The sequence below is a fragment of the Myxocyprinus asiaticus genome, chromosome 4 (assembly GCF_019703515.2).
Source record: "Myxocyprinus asiaticus isolate MX2 ecotype Aquarium Trade chromosome 4, UBuf_Myxa_2, whole genome shotgun sequence".
NCBI classification, from domain to species: domain Eukaryota; kingdom Metazoa; phylum Chordata; class Actinopteri; order Cypriniformes; family Catostomidae; genus Myxocyprinus; species Myxocyprinus asiaticus.
Genome location: NC_059347.1, coordinates 1,355,149 through 1,377,350, shown reverse-complemented (window position 1 = coordinate 1,377,350; position 22,202 = coordinate 1,355,149).

Below are 22,202 nucleotides of genomic sequence, written 5' to 3'. Positions count from 1 at the left end.
AGGTCATTACTCAACAGGTAAGTATATAAGTAGGTATTTCACAAGTGACTATCCTACAGGCCACCATCCAAAAGTTGGGTATACAGGTAAGTATTTTACAGGTGACTATTCTACAGCCCATCATCCAACAAGTGTATCAGTAGGTATTTTACAGGTCAATATTATACAGGTGGTTATTCAATAGGGAAGTATTCCCAGGTAGGTATTTTACAGGTGAGTATTCTACAGGTAATTAAGATACGTAAATACAGGTAGGTATTGTACAGGTAGATATTATGATCAGTGTTGGGAAGCTACTCTGAAACTGTAGTTTGACAAGCTACAAGCTACTCATAAGTTAAAGTAGTTAAGATACAGTTAAGCTACCCTTGTGAAAAAGTAGTTAGCTACACTACAAGTTACTATCAAAAAGTAGCTAACTACATTGAAACTACTTTGATTTTTCTTTTTTACAATGACATTGTATATTACAAATAACTGAATAATTGTTGATGAGGAATGTTTTAAGTACAAGAATTGGGGTTTAAAACAATGTAATGCAACACAATTATGATTTCAAAGAGTATTGTTTTATTTTGTAAACTATACAAAGATACACACAATACTCAAATATATATCTCAAACTGAAGTCAAAGTGCAAAATTGCAACAAGTGTAACATTGCAAAAACAAAATGTATGCAACTTAAAATTTCTCAGAAATACTGTCTGAGAGATGGTTGCATTTTGGCAGGAAAGAACACTGAACAACCGCTCACTTGTGGCACTGGCAGGGACACCAGTATTGCACTTAATGAAGACTCTCTATGATCACTATCCTTAAATAAAAGACATTGGTTTTGCATGATCAGTTATATTTTCAAAATCAATGCCTAAATTTCACAATTTCTGCCAGGGTATGCAAACTTTTGAGCACAACTGTACAGTATGCTCATTTTTCACTCTGTACTGACATGATCAGGAACTTTGTTCAACTTCAGACAATCTTTCCTGATGTTGGGATGCTTCGACAGAGACCAAAGCAGAGACATTAGTCACCGCAGCAGTGACATCTCATATCTTTCCATGATCATTTACACATTATACCTTATTGGTGAATAAGTAGACCATGTTTCTGTAAACGGAATAGGCATTTATGTGTAAAAATCTGTGGTTATATGTAAATGTATTCACCTGTTTGACATTGGAAAGTTGCAGAAGTCATGTTTGAAGGGGATCTTTTTGGACTGGGAAATTTTGTAAAGTTTTGAAAGTTACAGTATATTTATTTCAAAAGATCACAGAAAGATTTGATTCCTCATGATATGAGCCCTTTAATACATGCGTTTTGTTTACTGTGTTGGATTCCCAGAGGAATGTTTATGCCAGAAGAGCTCCAGCATGTGAACTATTAAAACCTCTCTGATAGGAGCTAATCCCAGAGTGAGTAGCACTTCTCTCTTTTCTAATCAGATTCCCAGTTCTGCTCTGAAGTGAAGAGGATCGAGCATCTTATCAGCTTTTCCAGGCCGGACACAGCGTCCTCTCGAGATAGACTGAGACAACCACAGTTCTGAACAACTGAACTTCTTATCAAGAACGGCCTTGTGTAGTGTAGCCATTATTAGAATGTCAATCATGGTCTGCGGTCTTGGAGAATTCTGCATTGAGAACCTGTTTTGGGGAACTCAATCACTGATGATGGTAGATTGTTTCAGGAAAGCTAAATAAACTCAGCAGTAACAAATACCCTTTATAATTTCCTGTGTCTCTCAGTAACATGTCCCTGGCTTGCAGACCACTTCCATCATTCAGTTAAAAAGCTGTGTGACACATGACAGCGATTGGACTCAGTCACTCAGCAAGACCAACATGTAGTGACATTTCTTATTAATTTTAGTGCTGTTGGAACGGTGACAAAGCTGATGACACTGTCACCCAATGACTAACATTCAGGAGTGGATAGCACTCATTCATGAACATGTTAGATGGTGAATTATGTCTAAACACACCCCTGTTACTTGTAAGTAGTCATTTAGCAGATGCTTTAATCCAAAACATTAACCTAACACAGACACTGCGTGAACGTGAGGGACAGTAGTTGATATGTTAAATTAGTGTGGATAAATTGGTGGTTTATATACTAAAAAATAAAAAGTTAACTTAAAAAAGTAAAGCAACCAGCTGCAAATCATTGTTGAGTTTACTCAACTTCAGAAAAATTAGTTGTACCAACTTAACAATTCAAGTTGGTTTGTACAGTAAGTTCCATGGACTCAATACAATAATTTCAGCAAACGCAAAAAACATTAATGATTAAATTAAAAAAAGTTGCATTATTAAGTACAGCTGTCTATAATTTCAATATTCTTGAAAATAATAATAAAAAACATTCTTTATTTAGAAGATCTTCATTTCTACATAAGATCATGTGTCAGCCCTACCAAGGTACCAAACAATTGGTCCAACTTAAAAGGTGGCGTAGTAACAAGTACTTCTAACTTTTAGAAGTGAAATCAACTTAATAACTGAAGAGACTTCATCAAACCGAACACTAATCACCCTGATGGTGCCTTTAAACAAAACAAGACTATTTACAGCAAAACATACTTAAAATACACATAGAGCTAATACATCTATTAATTCCAAACAAATTATTTACAAATCATTTACATGTCCACATATGTCGGCACGCTTTGACGAAACACACTTAAATAAATTCAAGCCGAAGGGATTGTGGTTATTGAAATTCATAGTGCTTAGCCTTACAAGGTTCCCTCAGATTTTAACCCATGAATTTTCAAGACATCTCCATGACATTAACAGATGTTTATGACTACCGGATAACATCCTTACAGATATATTATTCTGCCACATATGGCCTCCTCAGGAATGAGTATCAGTTCCCTATCTGTCACTCACTCGACGTTGTGTCCATGTAGTGACACTAGGGGTCACTCTTGGGAGCCCGAGACACCACTGGTCTTTGATAAAAGGCCAATGAAAATTGACAAGTGGTATTTGCATGCCACTCCCCCGGACATACGGGTATAAAAGGAGCTGGTATGCAACCACTCATTCAGATTTTCTCTTCGGAGCTGAACGGTCATGCTCATTGAGCTGAATTCTACTGTTCATTCACCTCTGCTGGATCTGACGGCGCATTTCAGCGGCTTCTCCCTCCTCTGCACTGGTGCACTGCAGAGAATGCCCCTGGGCGCTTTGGCAGAAAAACTAGAGAGTATATCTTCTGAAAGAGCCTTTTTCCTCTAAAAGAGTATATATTTTTCGTGTCTGGGCGCGACTCACATGGAGGCAGCGTTTGTGGATGGTTCATGTTCTCATTGCGAGAACATGACCACGGCAACTTTGCGGTCGCGGCTTGCTTTCGTAAGAAAAGCTCCCCGCCTCGGTCCTTCTACCTACGGGTATGAGGCCAGCGCGGCTAGCACTGGGGTCGATCTGGGGACCCCAGTGGGATCGTCTCTGCCGGGTATCCCCCCGCGGACCTCCCATTCCCCAGCATGCTCGTCTGCCCCAATCGGGCTTCCGGATGAGTTCGCCGGCTCGTCTCACTGCGAGTCTGGCTTCTTGTTTGGAGCCCGCAAAGATGATGAGCTCTCGAGCGCAGCATTGGAGAGCGGGCTTGTCCAGTCGGACGCAGAAGCCTCAGCTGGGCTTCCCCGCTTGGGGATGATTGCCCAGTCACAGGCCAATGCCGAAATGACGGACATGCTTTCCCGGGTGGCCGCGAGCGTCGGGTTAGAGTGGAACCCTCCGCTCTCCCCTGAACCTTCGCAGCTTGATGATTGGTTCCTGGGCTCACGGTGCCGCTCAAAGCAGCCACGCCCTTGTAGGGCTTTACTGGTTGTTTAGATCAGTGTTACTATCAGAAATAATTAATAATTATTTCTTTAGTTATTAATTAATATTTAAATTATTTAATTGAATCTAACTCATTAAAACCTCATATGGGGCTCCAGTAAATGTAGTGTGCTACGTTTAGGAGCAAGTTTGGTTATTGGCAATAATTAATAATTATCAAAGATAATTATTAATTATTAAAATCAATAGAACATTGATGAGAATCAATGTTAGCTTTTTTTAATCCTTTAAATCAACAATTATCAAAGATAATCGTTAAATGTTAACATCGATGAAACATTAATTAAAATTAATACTAGCTTATTGATCATTCAAATTCAACAATCATCAAAGATAATTATCAATTATCAAAAATCAATAGAATATTAATAAGGATTAACATTGATGGGGCACCACCCTGGAATCAGGGACTAATAACCGGATAGTAAAACAGTCTCAATATTAGATTGTTTTCTTAGGAAAATCGACATCTGAAGAATATCGATTTTCAGAAAAGAAAACAATGAATGAAGGTTTGAATCCGAGCACTGACATCCCATCAGCATGACACAGGCGTATGCAAAACAAACCAAAACACTTCTCTTTGTAATATAAACAAAGTTTATTTATGCAGTAATATCAATTAATAATTAATACAATGCAGTCAATAAACTTCCGACTTACAACTACAAACTAAACAGTGATATGATTAGATATGGAAATAAAAATAATCCTATAACACATAAGGTGTGTGTGTGTGTGTGGTTAGTACGAGAGAGAGAGAGAGAGAGAGAGAGAGAATTAAGTGACAGCCCTAAAGCCGATTTCACGATAGTGGGAGAGAAAGCAGCTGTTAGTTTATCACTCAGAGACGCGGTGGACGGCTCGTAAATGTCCCGCGTTATTTGACTCTTTAATGGATGAACTCAGTTGCTGTCTCACCCGCGATGGCGAAATTGCACAACAATCCAATTTGGTTGGACCACAATACAGCAAAACAAATTCGTGATAATTAATACCCTGAGTATTAATAATGAGCGGACATGGTGGTCCGTAAACTGTACAAGCAAAAAAACCTTGAAACACAAGAACACACTATAATATTCTATCTCTGCCCAGACGTTAACCTCTTACTTGAATCGCATGAGGACGCAGGTAGAATGTGTTTTCCTCCGTCCTTTAACTCTGACCCAGTTCCTTGAGGCTCGGGTGATGACGGGAGGCCGTTTCCTTGCTCTGTCGGCGGGCGGTACAGCTGTTGATTCTCAGCGGGTTGGCAGAGAACTCAGAAATGTCGACTTGATTGAAGATGGAAGAGAAAGCTTTAATGTCTTTACTTCTGTAGGCAAATGGATGAAGATGCGAATTGCTCGGTGGTCTCCTTCGGATCCGTAATCTCAACTCGTCCAGCGAGATGGAGATTGTATGGCCACAGTTTCAAGTCAGACGTTACTTCCTTGTGCCACGAGGTTGCACCTGAGAGCAGCAATAAACTACGTCTATACTCGGTGAACAAAGTTGCTGGAAGCAAATCCCGAAAGCATTTCAGAGGTATTTCAACTCCTGATGATGTCATGTTTGAGGGACGTTCTGTTGTGTGCCTCATCCAATAGGAGTTGAGAGTTCGATCCTTTAGTGAGCAAGGCTTCATGGGATTTGTAGTCTTTTTTGGACTCCCTTTGATTTTGGCGCAATTTTTATCAGTATAATTTATGACTTGGAATGTGGGGGCTTGAGTTAGGTTTTTACGACTGTGTTAGGCCTGCCTTTGTCTTCTATCTGAATACATGAGGCCCAACACCCTGCTCCAGTGCCATTCTTCCCAGAAGTGCACGAGGAGCTGACGAAATCGTGGGAGGCACCTTTTACTGCCCGGCCCCGATTCCGCAGTTACCCCGCTCTCACTACCCTCGATGGCGGGGCGGACAGGAGCTATACGGCGATTCCCCGGTGGATAAGGCGCTCGTGGTACACCTATGCCCGCAGAGTGCCGCCATCTGGCACGGATGCCCTAAGCTCCCGTCCAAGCCCTGTAGGCTTACATCGTCCCTGACGGCTAAAGCCTACAGCGCTGCTGGACAAGCCGCCTCTGCCCTGCACGCCATGGCTCTCCTGCAGGTCCACCAAGCCAAGGCGTTGAAAGAACTGCACGAGGGTAGTTCCGCCCCAGATTTGATGCAGGAACTGCGCTCGGCGACCGACCTCGCTCTCCAAGCGACGAAGGTCACGGCGCGGTCTCTCGGGCGGATGATGGCCACACTTGTGGTCCAGGAGTGCCACCTTTGGCTCAACCTGGTCGAGATGGGTGAGGCCGACAAGACACGGTTTCTTGCTGCCCCCATTTCCCAGGCTGGCCTATTCGGCGACACCGTCGAGGACTTTGCCCAGCAGTTCTCGGCGGTGAAGCAGCAGATGGAGGCAATCCGGCACATCCTGCCCCAGCGCGGCTCAAGATCCCGCACCCCATCTGCTCGTCGCCAAGGGCGTCCCCCTGCGGTGACTGCACCGGCTCTGCTGCAGCCCGCCCCTTCGGCCCAGCCCCGGTGTGGAGCCCACCGCAGGAAGCAGACGCCACCCGTCTCACAGTCGGCAACCCAGGGACGAGGGAACCCACTCACCTGGAGCTGGTAAGAAGACCACTCCATCCCCTGGTGGAGGGCCGGCCGGAAAATCTTTTGTTGCCTTTTTGTTTGATTTCGCTGCATGCCCAAGTGGCTGTGGTACCCAACAGTTCAGCAAATGAGCGGCTTCCTTCCTCTCTGGGTCACATACCCGGTGTGCACGGTCGTCATCACGACTACCGTCCACAGGTTTTTTCTTGCAGGATTGGCGCTCCAGCGGTGGTCTTTCCGCCCTTGAGCGCCCAGCTGCGGTGCACAGCCACCCCTGATGTGGCAGTCTCCATGGGTTACAAGGACAGGCCTCTTCCTCCCCCATCCCAGGCTGTTCCGGGGGTGGTCACAAGGAGCCAGGTAAGTGCTTCGATGTCCCTAGACTCAGCACAGCCACGACGTGGTGTGGCACCTCGAGCTCCGCCCCACCACGAGGCCCCACCTGCCGGTGCGTCCGACGACGTTGTCCCCTTGGTCCCCCTTGCGTGGAACTTGGACGCGTGGCTTGCGCTTTCCAATCCGTCGCGATGGCTAATCCGGACCGTCTGACACGGCTACGCGATTCAGTTCACCAGGTGCCCGCCCAAGATCAGCGGTATTCACTTCACCTTGGTCAAGAGCGAAAACGCTGCTACCTTGCGCGCGGAGATCCCTCGGGTTGAGATGAAGAAGGGGTTTTACAGCCCCTACTTCATCGTACCAAAAAAAGGCAGTGGGTTGCGGCCAATCTTGGACCTGCGAGTACTGAACCGGGCCTTACACAGACTCCAGTTCAAGATGCTGACGCAAAAACGCATTCTGGCAAGCGTCCGACATCAAGATTGGTTCGCGGCGGTAGACCTGAAGGATACGTACTTCCACGTCTTGATCCTTCCTCGACACAGACCCTTCCTGCGGTTTGCATTCGAGGGTCAGGCATATCAGTACAAAGTCCTCCCTTTCGGCCTGTCCCTGTCTCGTCGCGTCTTCACGAAGGTCACAGAGGCTGTCCTTGCCCCGTTAAGGGAGGTGGGCATTCACATTCTCAACTACCTCGATGACTGGCTAATCCTAGCTCACTCTCGAGACATATTGTGCGCACACAGGGACCTGGTGCTCTCACACCTCAGCCGACTAGGGCTTCGGGTCAATTGGGAAAAGAGCAAGCGCCTCCTGGTTCAGAGCATCTCTTTTCTCGGTTTGGAGTTGGACTCAGTCTCCTTGACAGTGTGCCTTACGAACGAGCGTGCCCAGTCAGTGCTGGCCTGTTTGAAGACGTGTTTTCAGAGGCTCCTGGGGCATATGGCATCTTCTCGCGGTGGCCACCCCGCTCGGGTTGATGCATATGAGGCCACTTCAGCACTGGCTCCAGACTCGAGTCCCGAGATGGGCATGGTGTCACAGGACACATCGCGTGGTCATCACGCCAGTCTGTCACCGTCTTTTCAGCCCTTGGGCCGACCTCTCATTTCTACAGGCAGGTGTTCCTCTAGAACTGGTCTCCAGGCACGTCATGGTCAAGACAGACGCCTCCAAAATGGGCTGGGGTGCTGTTTGCAATGGGCACGCAGCCGCCGGCCTCTGGATGGGTCCGCGACTGCATTGGCACATAAACTGCCTCGAGTTGTTGGCAATTCTGCTTGCCCTGCAGAGGTTTCGGCCGTTGATCCAGGGCAAGCACGTGTTAGTTCGGACAGACAACACGGCAACGGTAGCATATGTCAACTGCCAAGGCGGTCTGCGCTTTTGTTGTATGTCACAACTCGCCCGCCGTCTCCTCCTCTGGAGTCAGCAGCACTTCAAGTTGCTGCGAGCCACTCATATCCTGGGCAACCTCAACACTACAGCGGACGCGCTATCATGGCAGGTTACCCTCAGGGGAGAGTGGAGACTCCACCCTCAGGTGGTCCAGCTGATTTGGAGTCGATTTGGATGGGCACAGGTGGACCTGTTCGCCTCCCAAGAATCCTCCCACTGCCCGCTCTGGTATGCCCTCACTGAGGCTCCCCTCAGCATAGATGTGCTGGCACACAGCTGGCACCCTGGCCTACGCAAATACGCATTTCCCCTAGTGAGCCTACTTGCACAGACCCTGTGCAAGGTCAGGGAGGATGAGGAGCAGGTCGTCCTGGTAGCACCCTACTGGCCCACCCAGACGTGGTTCTCGGACCTCACACTCCTTGCGACAGCCCCCCCGAATTCTCCTGAGGAAGGACCTTCTTTCTCAGGGACGGGGCACCCTCTAGCACCCGCGACCAGACCTCTGGAATCTCCATGTCTGGCCCCTGGACGGGACGTGGAAGACCTATGATCACTCAGGCTAGAGCCCCCTCTACGAGGCGCCTGTATGCCTTTAAGTGGCGTCTGTTCGCTAAGTGGTGTTCTTCCTGATGGGAAGACCCCAAGAGATGCACAGTCGGATCAGTGCTTTCCTTCCTGCAGGAGAGGTTGGAAGGGAGGCTGTCCCCTTCCACCTTGAAGGTGTATGTTGCCGACATAGCAGCACACCACGACGCAGTCCACGGTAAGTCCTCAGGGAAGCACGACCTGATCATCAGGTTCCTAAGAGGCGCCAGGAGGCTGAATCCCTCCAGACCGTGCCTCGTTCCCTCATGGGACCTCTCTGTAGTTCTTCAGGGTCTACAGAGAGCCCCCTTTGAGCCTTTGCAGTCAGCCGAGCTTAAGGCACTCTCCTTGAAGACTGCCCTCCTGACTGCGCTCACTTCCATCAAGAGGGTAGGAGACCTGCAAGTGTTCTCTGTCAGCAAAATGTGCCTGGAGTTCGGTCCGGGTTACTCTCACGTAATCCTGAGACCCCGACCGAGCTATGTGCCCAAGGTTCCCACCACCCCTTTTAGGGTGGTGAACCTGCAAGCACTGCCCCAGGAGGAGGCAGACCCAGCCCTGTCGTTGCTGTGTCCGGTGCGTGAATTACGCATCTATTTGGATCGCACGCAGAGCTTTAGAATCTCTGAGCAGCTCTTTGTCTGCTTTGGTGCACAGTGTAAAGGAATTGCTGTGTCCAAGCAGAGGATCGCTCATTGATGCCATAACTATGGCATATCATGCCCAGGACATGCCGCCCCCGGTAGGGCTACGGGCCCATTCTACCAGGGGTGTAGCGGCTTCCTGGGCCTCGGCCAGGGGTGCCTCTCTAACAGACATTTGCAGAGCAGTGGGCTGGGCAACACCCAACACCTTTGCAAGGTTCTACAACCTCCGGGTGGAATCGGTTTCATCCCAGGTAGTGGCATGCAACACAAGTGGATAAGCCCGGGATAGCTGGCCGGGTGTATCGCTTGCACATAGCGCCTTCCACCTCCTTTTGAGCTGAAGACGCACGCCATTAATTCCCAGTAGTGTTCACAAGTTTTGTTCCCTGATTGACTTCCTCCGAGCCCTGTGGCAGTCGAGTTTTCGGAGAAACTCGCTGCCGGCCCAGTACACGTGCTAACTAAGAGTCCTGTTCTGGGGTAGGTGCTCCGCATGTGGCGGTTCCCTTTAAGGCTAACCCCATGTGATATATATCTTCCGCTAATTCGTTTCCGTGTTGGCAAACTGCGTCTTCCTTGGGCAGAGCCCCTCTGCCCCAGTCTCCATGTTTGTAGTAACTCCTCCCCCATTGGGTAGGATCTCCCTTGAAGACTCTCCACATGGTTGGAAAGACCATGTGACGTATTCTTCCACTTAAATATCCCCCCCTCTCTTTGGGCGATGTGTGGTCTCCGCGGTGTCTTCCCCTTGGGAGGGACACCCCCCGACTAGACCTGGCGGCCCAGTCGGATAATCCCCCTTCTTTTTTAGCGAGTGGAAAAAATAGAATGGGAAAAGAGGCCACGACTTGGTTAAGCCTGTCTCTATCTCTTGGGTAGTCGACTTGTCCCCAAAGGGCCGTTTGACACTCATAACTATGTTGGGGGAGGTTACGTGTCGACCTGGTGTGCTGGCTATGAGGCACACAGTAGTCTGCCCACCACCCACCACCTGTTCACATAACACAGTTCAGCCAATTGTGGCGTTTCGTATAGGGACCCCTATTGTCACTACATCGACACAACGTTGAGTGAGTGACAGTTAGGGAATGTCATGCTTACTTGTGTAACCTCCGTTCTCTGATGGAGGGAACGAGACATTGTGTCCCTCCTGCCACAACGCTGAACTACCCACTGAAATGGCTGGACCTTATATCGGCTCCTCAGCATAAAACCTGAATAAGTGGTTGCATACCAGCTCATTTTATACCCGTATGTCCGGGGGAGTGGCATGCAAATACCACTTGTCAATTTTCATTGGCCTTTTATCAAAGACCAGAGGTGTCTCGGGCTCCCAAGAGTGACCCCTAGTGTCACTACATTGACACAATGTCTCGTTCCCTCCATCAGGGAACGGAGGTTACACAAGTAACCATGACGTTTTCAAACTGAGCGTGCTCAAAAGCCTGTTAGTTCAGACTTCACAACCAAACTTGATATTATATGTGCACACTGTTTAAAAATGTAAGTTGCTTTGACTTAAATGGTATAAAAGTTATCTCAACTTTTTCTACATTAGTTCAATTAACTTTTAAAATTAAGTTTATCTGACAAAATTGAAGTTGGTGTAGTGTGTGTGATGTTTTTTCCTACTTTATGTACAGAAATGTTGAAATCTTTCCGCTGTGTTGTCGTGTTAATGTGATATAGGGCTACATCCTATAACGTTAGTTATTCGGTCTGTTCCTTGCACATGCGTACTCTTCAAAAACCTATTAAAAAACGCTACCTACATGTTACCTGGCCACATAAGCCTCGTTCTCTGGGGAAAACCCAGGTGTGTTAAACACAGTGAGGAAAAGGGCAAAGGGCATAAGGGCATAGCAAAGGGCATAACATTTTATAATGGCGCTTTCTGGAAAAAAACAAACAAAAAGAAACCTGGAATAAACTTTTCTTAAATGCATGAATACAGAGTTTTTTAATGTAGGTTTAGTCCTCCTGCGGTCAACTGAGATGACGTTTTTTGCTCAAAATGATGACGCGTCTTGGACCTTGCGGGGCTTGAACTGGCTTTCTTTATTCTGGCCTGGAGTTACTGCAACACCACACCACCATGTGTTGCTGCTTGAGAAATTGTTTATGATGCTTTGAACATTTTAATGGTGGTTATTGCTGGATATGTGCTATAAAATTAGACATGTAAATTAAAAGATGATATTTTATGGTGTTTGTAGAGAAACACTCTTACTGTTGTTTGATTTGGCCACATGATGGTGGTGATGAGCAAAGAAAGTTCAGTTTTAAAACACTTCTGTTTTAAATCCGTTAAATAAGATTTTCAAGAAGGGACTTTTCCAAACAATCAATCAAGTGTGTTAACAGACATATCTCATATTCGTTGCTTTATAATGGAAGTTGTTGGCTGTGGCTTTTCAGTTTGGCTCCAAGAACATTTCATTACTGTACGTCACTTCTCCCACACTCAAAGTGAACCACTTTTGCAGTGACTTGTTCCTTTTTGTCGTGTAGTGTGCAGGTAAATGCCTTTGACTCTGATCAGCTCAGAAGTGTGTTGCAGCCGAACAGGTGAGTGTTTTAAAGAGATCCATGAGGATCAGCGAGAGAGTTTGTCAGAATCAGGTGCTTGAGGAAATTGATGCTGACAAGAGAAACTTCATTTATGGCAATAGTCACTTGTCAGAGAACAGCTTCACAGGCTTGGATCGACATCAAACATGAAGAGAATTTCATTTACTCATTTTAGGAGGATTTGAGGAATTTTTGTGTTTTGCATTTTTCTAAACATGAGGAGCTGCCAACACATTCCAGACTCATTGAATATGTGAATCTGAACCAAAGGTTCTTGCCATCTTCTCCTGTTCTCTGTTCCTCTCTGATGATGTGATTATGGCATTCTGTACACACTGAAATCCCATTTATCCTAGGAATTAACTTCATTCCCTTGCTCTGCTACCACCTGTCAGTGACGCATGAATCATGGACAAAACCTGCTGAAGATCTGCTCGAGTCTTTTGTCCCACTGCGATAAATCCCAATACACCCTATTAGACGGAAGAAGTGAATTTGAAGGCCAGGCATTTAGTTACACCATGTGACCAGAGAATGTGCTAGGTCTGCTTGCCAGAGAGCTCTTGGCACGCGAGGGACCCGTTTCCCCTCTCTGTCCATTCTCCATTGTGTTTTTTTTTCATGGCCTTCTGTTTGCGCTCACTTTGGTGCTCAGGTTTTTATAAACGGCATCAGTGACGAGTTATAGACTGGAGTTAACTGATGTGGGTATTCATTTGAATCAAACATGAAATTGCTTTTGTATATGTGAGTGTTTTTGAGGTTGGTGGAGCAATGCAGCTGTAATTCAGGTTCCAGAGAGAGCGAGTAGGGAAGTGATTTAAAACACAGAGCTGTTTTAAAGGTCTTTGATTGGAGGTGGTTTATCAAGAGCTCGGTACAGCAGTAAGGGTTGCAGGCAAATTCATCTGTCATCAGTTTTGCTGTTATACATGTAAGCAGTTTTGTTCTGTTTGATTTGATACCATTGTAGTTGACATTTGTTTAAGTGAAAATTAAGCCTTCATTTTCATTACTTTCATATTTCGTAATATTAACCCATAGACTCGCTGTGGTCAGAATGATGCTGTTGCTCAAGTGCTTGTGGTTTTCTTAAACGGGACAGTAAAGGAACTGAAGTTATCAGTGTACCTCCTTTGCATGTAGTCAACACCTCTCGTCCACTCAGGTCTGAGCCACCCCAAGCTTCCTCAAACCACCAATGGCTTTTTGGGTTCCCCTTACATATCAGTCCTGGAAATGAGCTCTCCTCTTTCTCCATGTGGTTTATATTATTCAGGAGAAATCAAGGGCCCCAGTGTGTGCTGCTTTTTCCATGCCAGTGTTGAGCGCTTGTGTTTTTAATGGGTCTTACTGTTTCCTTTCTTTGTGTTTTTGCAGAGATGTGGTTTACTGCGGACTAGTTTGAGTTTGGGATTTTGTTCCGGTTGTTTGCGTGTTAATAATATAATCATCCTTTTAGATTAGTTGTTGTTCACACCACGGCTGGATGTGGCCCAAATAAAAAAAAAAATTAGATCACAGTGTGAATGGCAAAAATCAAATTGTAAGTGATATTTTCAGTTTCAATCTGGGCCACTTTTTTTCTGGATATGAATCGGACATGTAGCAGATTTTTTGCAGTGTGACAGGTTTGAATTAATGACATTTTTTTACATTAATCAAACTCAACATTTGTCATAATTGTGCTTTTGATTTACTCTGTTTATATTTTTTATTTTATGTATTATATTCCTGATTATAAATAAAATATATATCTGCTATATAATAATTGATTCTGTTTATATTATTTCATTATAGTACGATGTATTTAGTAGGTCTAGGTATTTATACAGATTTTTAGATTTGATTCCTATTCACAAGCTCTCAATTTGTTTTGATTCAATACCGATTCAAATAGGTATATTTCATTTATGTCCACTTTGCTTTCATTTGAAAGAAATTCTCTCCCAGATAATGCTATTAATTATAACAGGAACCTTCTTACTAGGTACATTACAAAATATAAATTTTACTAATGATAATTTATTAGTCTTTCATCATTTTGTTCACATTTTAGCTTTTTAAACATTAACAAATTCATGTATTCCATTAATAAATATATTCTATTTTCTATCTACATGTTTATTGTTTACATGCATAATCTGTACTATTTACAAGCAAGGACTAAAAACAAAATGTTTTTCATTTCGGTTCATTCTGAGCAAAAACTGCATTTTTTGTTCCAGTTCAGAAGTTCCACAGCCTCCTTTCCAAATGGTAACTGGTTAGAACAAAATAAAAGAACGGTTAATAACGTTGTTTTTAAAATGACAGTACTCTGTGATAATGGGTGGGTGAAATACCAAATGCAGTGTTTCCAGATCTCTCAAGAGAAACAAGCGACCTGGTCTGGAAAAACAAGCCCAAAATAAGACACTTGACTCATCAAAATAAGTGAAAATTAGCAATCATTTTTTTTCCCTGTGTGGTGTAAATACGTCAGCACCATATCAGCATAGAAATCATAAGCAGTTAATTAACAATTAAGTATCATTTTAATTACAGATCTGCTTCTGAGTCAAAACCCGACAGCATCAAATCTGTATTAATGCACCATACCTTACAACAATTCAGAGAAGACTTGGAAACAACTGAGAAATGTACTTTTTACCTCTAGTAATGTTTTCATTGTATCTGGATTAGTCGTGCATGTGTATGTAGTAATTATACATAGTTGTTAAAGTTTTCATTCACAGAATGCTTCATCCACAACGGGTGATTAGATAAAGAAATTCCTTCAGGATCAAAGCACATGTTTCATTTTTTTCAGGCAACATGAAGTAGTGTAGTTAACAAAATTTACTGTGATAAACCCTTTGGTCTTTAGTTTCAGGAAAAAATTATCAGAACGAAATTAACTGGTTATTACCGGTTACCAGCGTTTAAAAATAAAGTTTTCACTATGAAACAACTGAAAATCATTTTGCTCACGTTTTTGGTTATGTTCTGCAAACAAATAAAAAATTCGTTTTTAGTCCCTGTTTACAAGTATTTAAATTGATTTGTAAAACACACGCTATAAACCAGTGCTGTCTCTTTAAGATAACCAGCAGTTCTGTAAAGAGCCTCTGTAAATGTGCCCATATTAGCCAGAGACAACTCAAATGACTACCTCACCCGTGCTATGTGTGATTAGAAAGAATGTTTATTTTTTAAGAAGGATTTTAAAAGAGACATTATTCAATGACAAATAGATTGTGTGGATCTCGTCTTTGGACACAGAATGAGTCGAACCAATCTTTTACTCTCAACACGCAGTGAAAGGATCTCACAACTTATTATTACTCAATCAGTGATGAGTGATCATTTACCAGCCAGTGGAGACTCACAGACATTTTTACTTGCTTAGAGAGAAATTTGGTTGCAAATGTGAGTATTCACAACCCTCTGCTACAATGACAGGAAATCAGAGTAAAAGATCGATCTCTAGATTTAAGAATCGTTATCAAGATAATTCAAATGAAGATCGCGATGCATTGGAAAATGTATGTTTTTACCCAGTCCTAGTAATTAGTACTTAAAATTAGAGGTGGGTCAGGATGGTCAACTAATTACTAGTAGTCCATCAACCAGCTAGTCTATTAGTGTGGCCAAAGTTTAAATAGATTTTTTTTTTTTTTTAAGAATTTACATTTAATATTTGGTAGCATTTAGCACTTCAGCGCTAAGTATTCCAAACATTTTAATGCAAAGGACCCCCAGATTTGACTTCCCCCTTGCAAGGGACCCTTTTCTAACATTTAAAGGCAGCTATATGTTTTCATGTAAGACTCGTTTATATTGTGTAAGGAAAAATATATAGCATGATATTATAAAGACAACATGTTTCCAAAATTAAAAAGAAAAAATGAAAAGGTACCTAATTAACTATTGAACTTGTTAAATGCAAAAAAACAAAATAAACAAAAACATCTAAAACATCTGACATCTAATAACAAGTGACTTGAGTTATTCATTCTTTACTGATCACACAGAAAATAATCCGTTTGTCAATTTAGCTCTTATGTCTTAAAGGAATATTCCGGGTTCAATACAAGTTAATCTCAATCGACAGCATTTTTGGCATAATACTGATTACTACAAAAAATTATTTCAACTCATGCCTCCTTTTCTTTAAAAAAAGCACAAATCTGTTACAGTGAGACACTTACAATGGAAGTCAATGGGGTAAATAAGATTTTTGCTTTTTTTTTTTTTTTTAAAGAAAAGGAGGGACGAGTCGAAATAAGTTTTTGTGGTAATCAATATTATGCCACATATGCTGCAATTGATCTTAACTTGTATTGAACCTGGAATATTCCTTTAAAAGCCATTTGAAGACATTTCTCGCTCATTTTTCATTAATTGATTGTTAATATTACTCTTTGTTTTGTTTCCTCAACTTGAGGTTGCTGTCTTTCCAGAGTCTTTCTGCAAACAGATGATTCATGATTCTGTTGTTTCATGAAATGTTTTTGGATGGATCAAGGGGGTTAACAAATACTATTAATTTATCATTAATTAATTAATTATTAATCAATGATAGATCAATCATTCATTAATAATAGATTAAATCATTAATTAACAATCATTGTTATGCAGTGCTGCCTAATATAATTATTTTGTTTGTCAATTTTTGCTCAGATATAAAGACTTTCCTTCTTGGAGCCAGCATTATTACTATTACTATTACTTTTACTATTATTACTATTAATTATTAGCATTACAACAAGTTTATATCTGCATACTTTTTAAAACATACAGTATATTTGTCATTTCAAATAATGAACAGCAGACGTTATTTGTTTTGAGTTTAGAAATAAATGAAAATAAATAAAAAGAATGTTAAAAAAAGATCTTATAATTTTAAAATATATATTAACCTTTGGGATTATGGAATATTTTCAGGTTATTTTTTCTTAAAAGGAATTTTAATCATGTAGTGATCTATCCCACCACAGGGTGGCAGTGTAATCATTGTCTCTGCACATGCCCCTGGCCTGTCTGATGGTAAACTGCTGTTAGGCAGCTGGGCACCTTAATGACTTACTATTAACCTGCACTTTTTCTGCACTCACTTTGTGGGAAAATTTGTGGAATGATGGAGAAATGGATTTAAGTGTAGTAAAATGTGTTTCTTACTAAAATGTGCTGCAAAAAAAAAAAAAAAAAAAAAAAAAAAAAAAAAATATATATATATATATATATATATATATATATATATATATATATATATATATATATATATATATAAAATAAGAGGATATCCAATAGTGTTTTCTCGCCTTTGCTATTGCATTGTGGTAGAAGGCATTGGTGTGACTGTCACCGTAACAGTTTAAAGATCTGGATTCTGTAATGTTCTGGTCTTATAAACTCCAGGCACTGACCACCAGCACTGTACGGCGACCAGCAAGGGTTAGATGGGGCTGGGGCAGAGACCCTGGACATGTTGTGGAAGTGTGCAGTGGACAGGGGGCAGACAGGACGTGACCCGTGAGAGGAAGTCCTGTGGCCAGTAGGTGGAGGACGCATCCATCAAATCAAAGCTGCACCACTGATCAAACCCAAATGAGCAGCATATGAATCAACTGATTTACACCCTTTATATCAAGATGATCTGCTTGCCTATGTTGCTTATGTTCATTAGTTGAAGGCTTCTAAAATCAGCCACATACATGGATGCAGTACGACCACTCTACTTGTTTGTTAGTTGTTTTCAGATACTAGATGAGCATAAGTTGAGTGTTGTTTTTGCATTCGTTTTGGGGATTTCTGTGTGATGTCATGGCCGGTGTGTAGAGGTAAAAAAGAGACCTTAGCAAATGTTTTTGTAATGTTCCCTTTGCTCCATCAGCAAAAGAAAACATCCACTATTAGGTTTCCACAACTTTCCAAAAGAGTAAAAAAAATTGATATGCTAAAAGCAGAAATACACAATCAAATTCTGTGAAAAGGGTCCATTGTGAATATTCTGCGGGCGCTCAATCGTTGCCATGATCAGTGAGTGAGCTGGGTTCAGCTTAACCAATCATTTATTGATCTGTGGATCATTAGCGCAGCTCATACAGCTGGACGTCTGTATCATCAGACTGTCTTTTGATGCTAATTTACTGGAGTGGCTTTTTACCTCTGCATCCAGGGCAGACACTTCAAAGTCAAGAGGTCATTTCTTCAGCCAGTGAGGGAGCAGAGCTGACCATTGGACAAATAGCCAAAAGGTCATGAATTAAATTCTGTAGTTTAAAGAAAAGGAAGGTCAAACACATGTTTAAACTTCTCTGAACCTTTTTTTTTTGTCCTCCTTCAGAAGCAGTTCTGTTGGAAACAAAGTCAATATCGGAAAACAACAGAAATGCCTCACAATGCTACTGTAACTGTACATTTGAGCATTTTGTGCTGCAGAAGACATTTTGAATATGTTCGGCCAAGAATGCTTTGTGAGTTTCAGCAAATATGGTGTAAAAGTCACCACAGTTCTTGTTGCTTCCAACTAAAAGTCTTGCTTTGAATTAATAAAAGTGGGTGAGGCTGGATGGATGGACCAGTCTCTTATACCTCAATTTAAAACACTGTTTTGTTAAGGATACATTATTCTTTCATAAGTGTTACAAAGAGCAAAGATTATCCACCTTATAATGAAAAAAACAAAACAAAAACAAAAACATTTCAAACATCACAGACATAAACAGATTATGCAACTCCCCCTATTTAATCTAATTCTAGAGTCTTCTTTGAGAGAGTGTGCACACAGATTTTTGAAATTGTTAGCATCACATGACTAAACTAATTAACTAACTGAACCTATTATGGATATGTTGTAGGCTACTATACTATGTCCACATCTGATATGGGTTACATTTAGTGCCGCAACAGGAACAATGTTCATTGTTTTGATTTTTTTTTTTTCTCTCAAAACATTTAATGGAATAGGTAATCCACAAATACATTCTCTCATCATTTGCTGACCATCATGGCTGTCTCAAACATGTATGACTTTTTTTCTTCTGCAGAACATAAACAAAGATATTTTGAAGAATATTTAAGGTGCTTTTGTCTATACAACGTAAGTCAATAGGGTCCAAAACTTTTAAGCTCCAAAAAGGACATAAAGGCAGCAGAATAAAAGTAATCCATATGACTCCAGGTGCGAGTTGAAATGGTAGAGGAATAGGTTTGAATTTTATTGTTGGGATACTTTAAAAAATGTACCGCAGTTGCCAAAAGGTTGATGGTAAACACAAGAAAATGAAAATGCAACACTTCATTGATGTACAATGATACCGGGTTTGAGGACCTGGCAACCGTGTATGCTGCCTTGAAGCCTGCACTGTATTACAATGAGCCGGATATCAAGATTTATAGTAAAAAGCAACAACTAAAAACAAAATGCTTTTCATTTCGGTTCATTCTGAGCATAAATTGTATTTGTTTTTTTCATTCTGGTTCAGAAGTTCCACATCCTTCTTTCCAAATGGTAACCGGTTAGAACGAAATTAAAGAACGGTTAATAACATTCTTTTTAAGATGACAGAACTCTGCACTAAAGGTGAGTGATAAACTAGCTGCAGTGTTGCCAGATCTGGCAAAAGAAACAAGGTCAAAATAAGAGACTTGCATTACCCAAAATAAGTAAAAATAAGCAATATATACAGTGCATCCGGAAAGTATTCACAGCGCTTCACTTTTTCCACATTTTTTTATGTTACAGCCTTATTCCAAAATGGATTAAATTCATTATTTTCCTCAAAATTCTACAAACAATACCCCATAATGGCAACGTGAAAGAAGTTTGTTTGAAATCTTTGCAAATTTATTAAAAATAAAAAAGGAAAAAAAAAAAAAAAAATCACATGTACATATCACAGCCTTTGCCATGACACTCAAAATTGAGCTCAGGTGCATCCTGTTTCCACTGATCATCCTTGAGATGTTTCTACAACTTGATTGGAGTCCACCTGTGGTAAATTCAGTTGATTGGACATGATTTGGAAAGGCACACACCTGTCTATATAAGGTCCCACAGTTAACAGTGCATGTCAGAGCACAAACCAAGCCATGAAGTCCAAGGAATTGTCTGTAGACCTCCGAGACAGGATTGTATCGATTCACAGATCTGGGGAAGGGTACAGAAAACTTTCTGCAGCATTGAAGGTCCCAATGAGCACAGTGGCCTCCATTATCCGTAAATGGAAGAAGTTTGGAACCACCAGGACTCTTCCTAGAGCTGGCCGCCTGGCCAAACTGAGCAATCGGGGGAGAAGGGCCTTAGTCAGGGAGGTGACCAAGAACCCGATGGTCACTCTGACAGAGCTCCAGCGTTTCTCTGTGGAGAGAGGAGAACCTTCCAGAAGAACAACCATCTCTGCAGCACTCCACCAATCAGGCCTGTATGGTAGAGTGGCCAGACAGAAGCCACTCCTCAGTAAAAGGCACATGACAGCCCGCCTGGAGTTTGCCAAAAGGCACCTGAAGGACTCTCAGACCATGAGAAACAAAGATTGAACTCTTTGGCCTGAATGGCAAGCGTCATGTCTGGAGGAAACCAGGCACCGCTCATCACCTGGCCAATACCATCCCTACAGTGAAGCATGGTGGTGGCAGCATCATGCTGTGGGGATGTTTTCAGCGGCAGGAACTAGGAGATTAGTCAGGGTATGGGGAAAGATGAATGCAGCAATGTACAGAAACATCCTTGATGAAAACCTGCTCCAGAGCGCTCTGGACCTCCCTCAGACTGGGGCGACGGTTCATCTTCCAACAGGACAACGACCCTAAGCACACAGCCAAGATAACAAAGGAGTGGCTCTGGGACAACTCTGTGAATGTCCTTGAGTGGCCCAGCCAGAGCCCAGACTTGAACCCGATTGAACATCTCTGGAGAGATCTGAAAATGGCTGTGCACCGACGCTCCCCATCCAACCTGATGGAGCTTGAGAGGTCCTGCAAAGAAGAATGGGAGAAACTGCCCAAAAATAGGTGTGCTAAGCTTGTAGCATCATACTCAAAAAGACTTGAGGCTGTAATTGGTGCCAAAGGTGCTTCAACAAAGTATTGAGCAAAGGCTGTGAATACTTACGTACATGTGATTTTTTTTTTTTTTTTTTTTTAGTTTTTTATTTTTAATAAATTTGCAAAGATTTCAAACAAACTACATTCACGTTGTCATTATGGGGTATTGTTTGTAGAATTTTGAGGAAAATAATGAATTTAATACATTTTGGAATAAGGCTGTAACATAACAAAATGTGGAAAAAGCAAAACGCTGTGAATACTTTCCGGATGCACTGTATTTTTTTGACCCATGTCAGAATCAGAATCAGATTGAGCTTTATTGTCAAGTGTTCTCACGTACACAAGGAATTGTTTTTGGTGATAGGAGAAGTGCACACAGAACATTACAGTGAGACACAGAATATAAAATAAGGTAAGAGTATAAATAGAAATACAACAAAATAGGACATATAACATAGAATGGCGTATGTACGTGTGCAAGTGGTAATAAATGTGCAAGGTAGGGGTATGTACAGTTATTGAATTAAATATGAGTGAATTTACATATGTACATGAGATATGTATTTAGATTATTGCACTATGGGGGAGTCCTGAGGCAGTTTAATTGGAGGAAAATGGCCTGAGGGTAAAAACTGTTCTAATGCCTGATTGTCCTGGCGCTCAGTGCTCTGTAGCGCTGACCAGAAGGCAACAGTTCAAAAAGGAAGTGGGCAGGGTGTGTGGGGTCCAGAGTGATTCTACCTGCATGTTTCCTCACTCTGGAGACATAGATGTACAGATCTTGGAGGGTGGGCAGGGAGGCACCAATAATCCTCTCAGCAGTCCTGACCCTCCGTTGTTGTTTCCTTCGTTATAGAGGTACACAGGTCAGACTCAATGATGGCTGAGTAGAACTGTATCAGCAGCTCCTGTGGCAGGTTGAACTTCCTCAGCTGGCGAAGGAAGTACAACCTCGGCTGAGCCTTCTTCACTATGGAGTCTATGTGGGTGTCCCACTTCAGGTCCTGAGAGATGGTAGAGCCCAGGAACCTGAATAACTCCACTGCTGCCACAGTGCTGTTCAGGATTTGGGGGGGGATTTCTCCTGAATTCCACTATCATCTCCACTGTTTTGAGCATGTTCAGCTCAAAGTTGTTGTGACCGCACCAGACAGCCAGCTGTTCAACCTC